The sequence below is a fragment of the Bidens hawaiensis genome, unplaced genomic scaffold (genome assembly GCF_021521415.1).
Source record: "Bidens hawaiensis isolate Kalapana, Puna unplaced genomic scaffold, B.hawaiensis_p1.1 tig00004773_1, whole genome shotgun sequence".
Taxonomy (NCBI): domain Eukaryota; kingdom Viridiplantae; phylum Streptophyta; class Magnoliopsida; order Asterales; family Asteraceae; genus Bidens; species Bidens hawaiensis.
This window is the reverse complement of record NW_027491297.1, coordinates 1,340,512-1,346,463: the sequence shown is the minus strand read 5'-3', so window position 1 is coordinate 1,346,463 and position 5,952 is coordinate 1,340,512. Positions and strand designations below refer to the sequence as shown.

The 5,952-nt window shown below is 39.2% G+C and overlaps 1 pseudogene; it reads right to left on the bottom strand.

Moving 5' to 3' along the window:
• Window positions 1-439: 439 nt before the first annotated feature.
• Window positions 440-1,440, bottom strand: LOC143628010 (pentatricopeptide repeat-containing protein At1g03540 pseudogene; annotated as a pseudogene).
• Window positions 1,441-5,952: the final 4,512 nt, after the last annotated feature.

The window sequence follows — 5,952 nt, the reverse complement described above, 5'->3', positions numbered from 1 at the left end:
GACCAAGAGTCGTCTGAACTTCCTAGCCACCACCGACTCCTTTGTCGAAGCATCATCAGCGGTTGGTGGTTGCACAGATACGACATCCATTGTCAGCGTTACTACAGCCAAGGGTGGATATTAGTTTGGGACAGATAGTTGTTTGAGGTGGAAGGAGAGGTGGGTGGAGGGTGGTGGGTTGGGTGGAGGTAGCAACGGAGTTAGGGTTTTTTTTAAAGAAGAGATGATGTGGTGTGTGGAGCCATAATTTTTATTATTATATTATTATTTTATTTAAAAAATGACACATCAACAAAAAACTAACTGAGTTAGTTTTCCGTTAGCAAATAAGGTGAAAGATGGGAGCGATGTGTAGCAAATCGAAAGTTGGGAGTGTTCCATACCAAAGGATTAAAGTTTGGAGTATTAAAAACAAATATCCCTATAAAAATATGGCATTGCATTTTCAAAGGTGTGAAGATATTCACACCTTCAAAATAGTTAAACGTTTCGGAGTACATCTATATCAGTCCAACTTTTCCCAAGTGTTTTATGAATTCCTCTTTCTTTCATAAGATCTATGATCTTACTCGATTCATCCCACCGCCCAATCGCTTTATAAACACTAGCTAAATGTACATAACTCAAATGATAATCCGGATCCAAATCCATCATCTTTGTACCAACTCTTTTTGCAACAATGAACTCACTACTAGTAGCACAAGCACCCAGCAATGTTGCCCAAAGAGATTTATCGTCCTTAAAACTTGATTCCATTATTATATGTTCAGCATCTTCTAACCGGCCTGCACGCCCTAAAAGATCAACCATGCAACTATAATGCTCAATTCCCGCATCAATTCCATACATGTTCTTCATTAACATAAAGTATTTTTTTCCTTCATCAACCAAACCAGCATGACTACAAGCAAAAAGAACAACAATGAAACTAATGTTGTCCGGTTTGATCCCCGACTTAATCATATCATTGAACATGTGAATAGCGTCTGGACCTTGCCCGTTTTGAGCAAGCCCACTAATTATTGAATTCCAAGTTATCATATTACTAGTTTGCATGCGTTTGAAAACTCTATAAGCAAAGTATGTGCATCCACATATCGAATACATATCAACTAAAGCCGACTCTATAATAACAGATTGACACGTGTGCCTCCTTAAATACTGGCAATGAACCTCTTTTACTTGTCTGACAACTGTCAAACCCGCACACGCTCGAATTATGGTTCCAAAACTATAAAGATCAACCTCTTTCATTGCTCGGAAAACGTTAATAACAGTATCGAAATCACCCGTTTGGCAGTATCCACCGAGCAATGCACACCAACTCATTGAGTTTGGTGCGGTGATTCTATCAAAAACCATTTGAGATTCATAAACGGAACCACATTTACCATACATGTAGACTAAGCTACCCACTCTTGTGATGATATATGGGCCCATCGACTTGCTCTTTAACTTACCCGAAAACAACTTCAACCTTGAATTGTACAACCACACCTTTTGGCCCACTTCAAAGGTCCTTTTTCTCAACTTTGCATCATGGACCTTTTTTAGCTTGTCTTCGTATACGGAAACACATTCATACGCTTCATTCCGGATTTCCTCAATCTCATTCAATTTCAACTTTCTCAATTCACCCGCTTCCTTATAATCCGCATTCACATTCTTGATCGCCCAAAATGCCCTATGTGCCAACTCCTTTGTTAAATGACACCCTTTCCCATAAACTAACCAATAAGGAGTTGTGCCAATAGGAGTTTTGTAGGCGGTCCGATATGCCCACACTGCATCATTTAACTTAGAAGACCAATCCTTTCTATCGACCCGCGCCGTCTTCATCAAAATTTCTTTAATTTGGCGATTGGATACTTCAACTTGTCCATTTGTTTGTGGATGATAAGGTGTAGCAATTCGGTGATTCACATTGTATCTTTTTAAAAGTTTCTCAAAGTTGAAATTCTTGAAATGTGACTCACCATCACTAATAATAACCTGCGGGATACCAAACCGAGCAAAGATGTTTGACTTATCATCACAAGTAATAAACAAGAGAAATTGGGCAGTTACGACCCGAACCGTGGCTCCGGTTCACACGTGAGTCACGGTTCATTCCTGGATATACTGGACCGTGGCCCACGGTCTCCACCGTGGGTCACGGTGGGCTTCACGGTGGAACGAAATTTCTTTCTACTAGGGGATGATATGACAAACTGAAATTTTTTCTTGCTTTTTCAGACACTCATCGCGACTTGACTCAAATTTTCGGGACGAAAATTCTTTAACATGAGAATGATGTGACACTCGTCAATTTCAGGTTAACTCCGTTAATCCAAACCCCGTCAATTCAAACTTAAGATCACTTGATCTATAACGCACATCTCATTTCATTTAAAATAGAGTTTTAAATGACGCTTGACAATTACTACATGTGTAGTCTTTCGGGATTGCACCGAAATGCAAACGAGTTGACGCAAACCATTGGTGAATAAACGAAAAACAACCAAACAATAATTATGTGATAATTATGTGTTAGGCTTATGTGCTATTTGATAATATTGTTTAAAACACTAACTCAAGATGCAAACAAGTTACTTTAGGCTAGAAAAGTAATACTTAAAAGTTGAGGGATCTACGTGTAACATATTATTAATAATAATAAACAAAACCCTAACTCTCTTTCTCCCTCCCTCACACCGACCGGCCCCCCTCCCCCTTGCTCCCTTGGCTGCCGTCAATCATACACACACATACACACAAGATTTTTCAAGTTTGGTTGAAGATTAAGGTGCTAGGAATGTATAAACAACTATCCTCTGTATTTTACATGTTTAATTTTGATTTTAAATGGGTTATTCTAAAGCCCTAGGTCACGAAAATTGATGAATAAGATGAACTAGGGTTGATTTATGCTAGGTGATGATTGATTATGTGTTGGTTATTGATATTGATGATCATATGTGATTTTGAACGGTGAAAGATTGTTGAATCATTGATTGTTTGTAAACCCTAGAGGGTTACTACTGATTTTTGTGATTAATTATGTTTATTGCATGTTGGAGTTATGTCGTATGCTTAGGATGCATGTTAGACGATTGTTTGTGCTTGCTGAGTTTTGACAGCAGAGATTGTTAAACTTGAACGACATGTAACTTGTTAAATATAAAAGCAAACTGAGCTATTTATGAGTCTAAGAGGTAGTACTCTGAGTCTAGTTTCCAGAAAACCTAACCACGCCTAATTTGGAGGTGTTTTGGTTTTTCAAAAGATTTAAATGTGATTAAAGGTCAAAAATGGTACTGGACAAGATTGTAAGTTATGTTTAGACAACTGTAACTAAATGTTAATGTGGAAATTGGTCGAGGTTGTTAACACTAATGGGTACCATGTTGAGTCTAGTTTCTATGAAGTCCAAAATAGTAATTTTTGGACGAGTAAAAATTAACTTTTATTATTTTACAAAACTGAAGTGCAAATCTGAATTGTGAGACCTGCTGTTAGGTTGTTTTGTAATTATCATATCTCATTAACTACAAGACCAAATGGGTTGGTTCCACTTCTGGAAGTTAACTTGTTGAGTTAAGAACCTAACCCAATTGGTCTTGCATTAGTTGGATTTTTCATTAAACGGGAATAACAAATAACATTCTGTTGCGCATGATTTTGACTGCTGTGAGTTTGCTGTAATGTTTTGATCATTGTGAAAAATCTATGTGGAATAAAAATACAATAAAATATGTTCTGGAAACCTAACTCATGTATACTTTTGTGACGATTTTTGGTGAATTAATTGAGATGCTATGATCTGTTGAATAGAGTAATCTTTCAAGTAGAATTCTGTCTTGATGAAACTAGCTGCTGAACTTTGTGAAAATACATGAAACGTGCTAATTGCTAGATAATTGTTATGTTTTGACCAAATTGCCCCTGCGGGGAATAATTGCTAGAAATGTACACTATTAATACTTGACAAGTAAATAGTTGTTCACACATGTAACGTATCACAAATGTGTTTGTTGAGACACACACAATTCACAAACGAAACACGAAACCTATCTTGTGCATAGGTATTGTGCCGAGTCTAGAGACTCGATAATAGTTCCAACACTTAGAAAATCTCCTTGTTGTTTTAGAACGCTAGTGAGGGTTTTCTGTGACGCGCATCACTTGGGTGACTTGTTTTTGGAATTCTTCGCAAACAGTGAGTTTCACGTTTCCCCTTTTAACTCTTTTAAACGCTTTTCACTTGGGGGATAATACATACTCCGAAACGCTTTTAGATTTTGTTATTAGATTATATATCACCTGTAAAGGCTAAGTGGCAAACGAAACAACTGAAGTCCTTCACACATCGAACCGTTTAGTATTGGATAATAGCGAGTCACTGTTGAGTAGTACTACTGGGTTTGACAAACCCCACCCAACGCTAAGCTCGACTGGAGGTCGAGTGGGTGTAATTTTGGCTAACACATTACCATGGTCGGGATAGACCTGGTGGCAAGGCACATGATAAACAGTCAGCTTCGGTGTCGAACACTTAGTAATACTTGCTTTATAGGCTAGCTACCTATAGATATATAATTGATTTAACACTATCTGGTAACGCAAAACGCTAAACGCAAAACGCTAAACGCAAAACGCAAACGCTTTATTTTATATAAACTTGTGAACTCACCAACCCCGTGTTGACACTTTTAGTATGTTATTCTCAGGTAGCCGTGGCGGGCGCGCGGTATAGGATCATGCATTACTTTGAACGCTTTTGTTTATGCAAACTTGTTTTAAATTGTTATTATTAATTGGGTTTTTAAGTCGTCCTGCGTGACGCAACACTTGGCTTATGGTTTTACGCTTCCGCACTTATTTACACTTAAACGTTTTCGTGGTTTAAAAACTTTATTTATGGTTTGATTATAACTAATGATTCCGATCCTGTTAGTTCACACCCTCTGACGGTAAAACTCCGTTAGTGGATTTTGAGGGTGTGACAGATTGGAGCGGTTAAGCCGGAGGAGCCAAGAGTTGCGGGATTTAAGGTTGATAGGCTGAACTTGATAGGCTTGGGTTTGGTAGTAGGATGTGGGCATGACATGGGCTTGGTTAATAAAGGCAAGTCGAGGACAAGCATTGCAAAAATGATTCGGGTCTCCACAATTGAAATTAGCTCTAGGTTGAGGAGGAGGGTTTTGAGCAAAGGTGCAGGACGGTTTTGGTTAGTTGAAGCAAATCTTGGTGGAGTGGGTTGTCCATGAGAGGCTCCCCAACACATGTTGCTAGTGTGACCATAGCGGTTACACTTAGTGCATTGACGACAAGCGGAGTAAACGGGATGATGGTGTTGGCAAGTGTTACACAAGGGGTGAGAGCCAAAATACGGTGTTCGGTTTTGGGGTGCTTGGGATTGTGTTTGAGGTTGTGATGGGTGGTGACAGCATAGTTTCGATAATTAGGTTTGCTTTTCTTTTTGGTGTGGTGGGATTAGTTGGAGTAGTTTATGGATTGGGGTTGTGGGTCAACTTTGGTGAGGGTTGATGGTTAGGTGTACTTTTCTCATTGGTTTTCTTGTAGCTTTTGATGGTAAGGGTACCGGCTTTGACATGGTTTTGGAAAGAGCACCGGCTAAAGTAATTGCATCATGAAGGGTTCACGGTTTACTACTCATCACCGAGTCACGGATTTGTATAGGCAAACCACCGACATACTTGTCAATCGCTCGTTCGAGGGGAGTGACCAAGTGGGGAACCAAGAGACTAGGCTCATGAAAGCGGTCGGAGTAGGCGGAGTTGTCACCACTCTCTTGTTTAAGTTCCAAAAATTCGGATTCAAGTTTTTGAAGTTCATGTTTTGGGCAAAATTTCATCATCATGACTTCCCTGAGATTGGTCCATGAGTAAGCCATAGTTACTTCCGCCACATTGGTGAACATTTCGCCATTCCACCAAGTGTGGGCGGTTC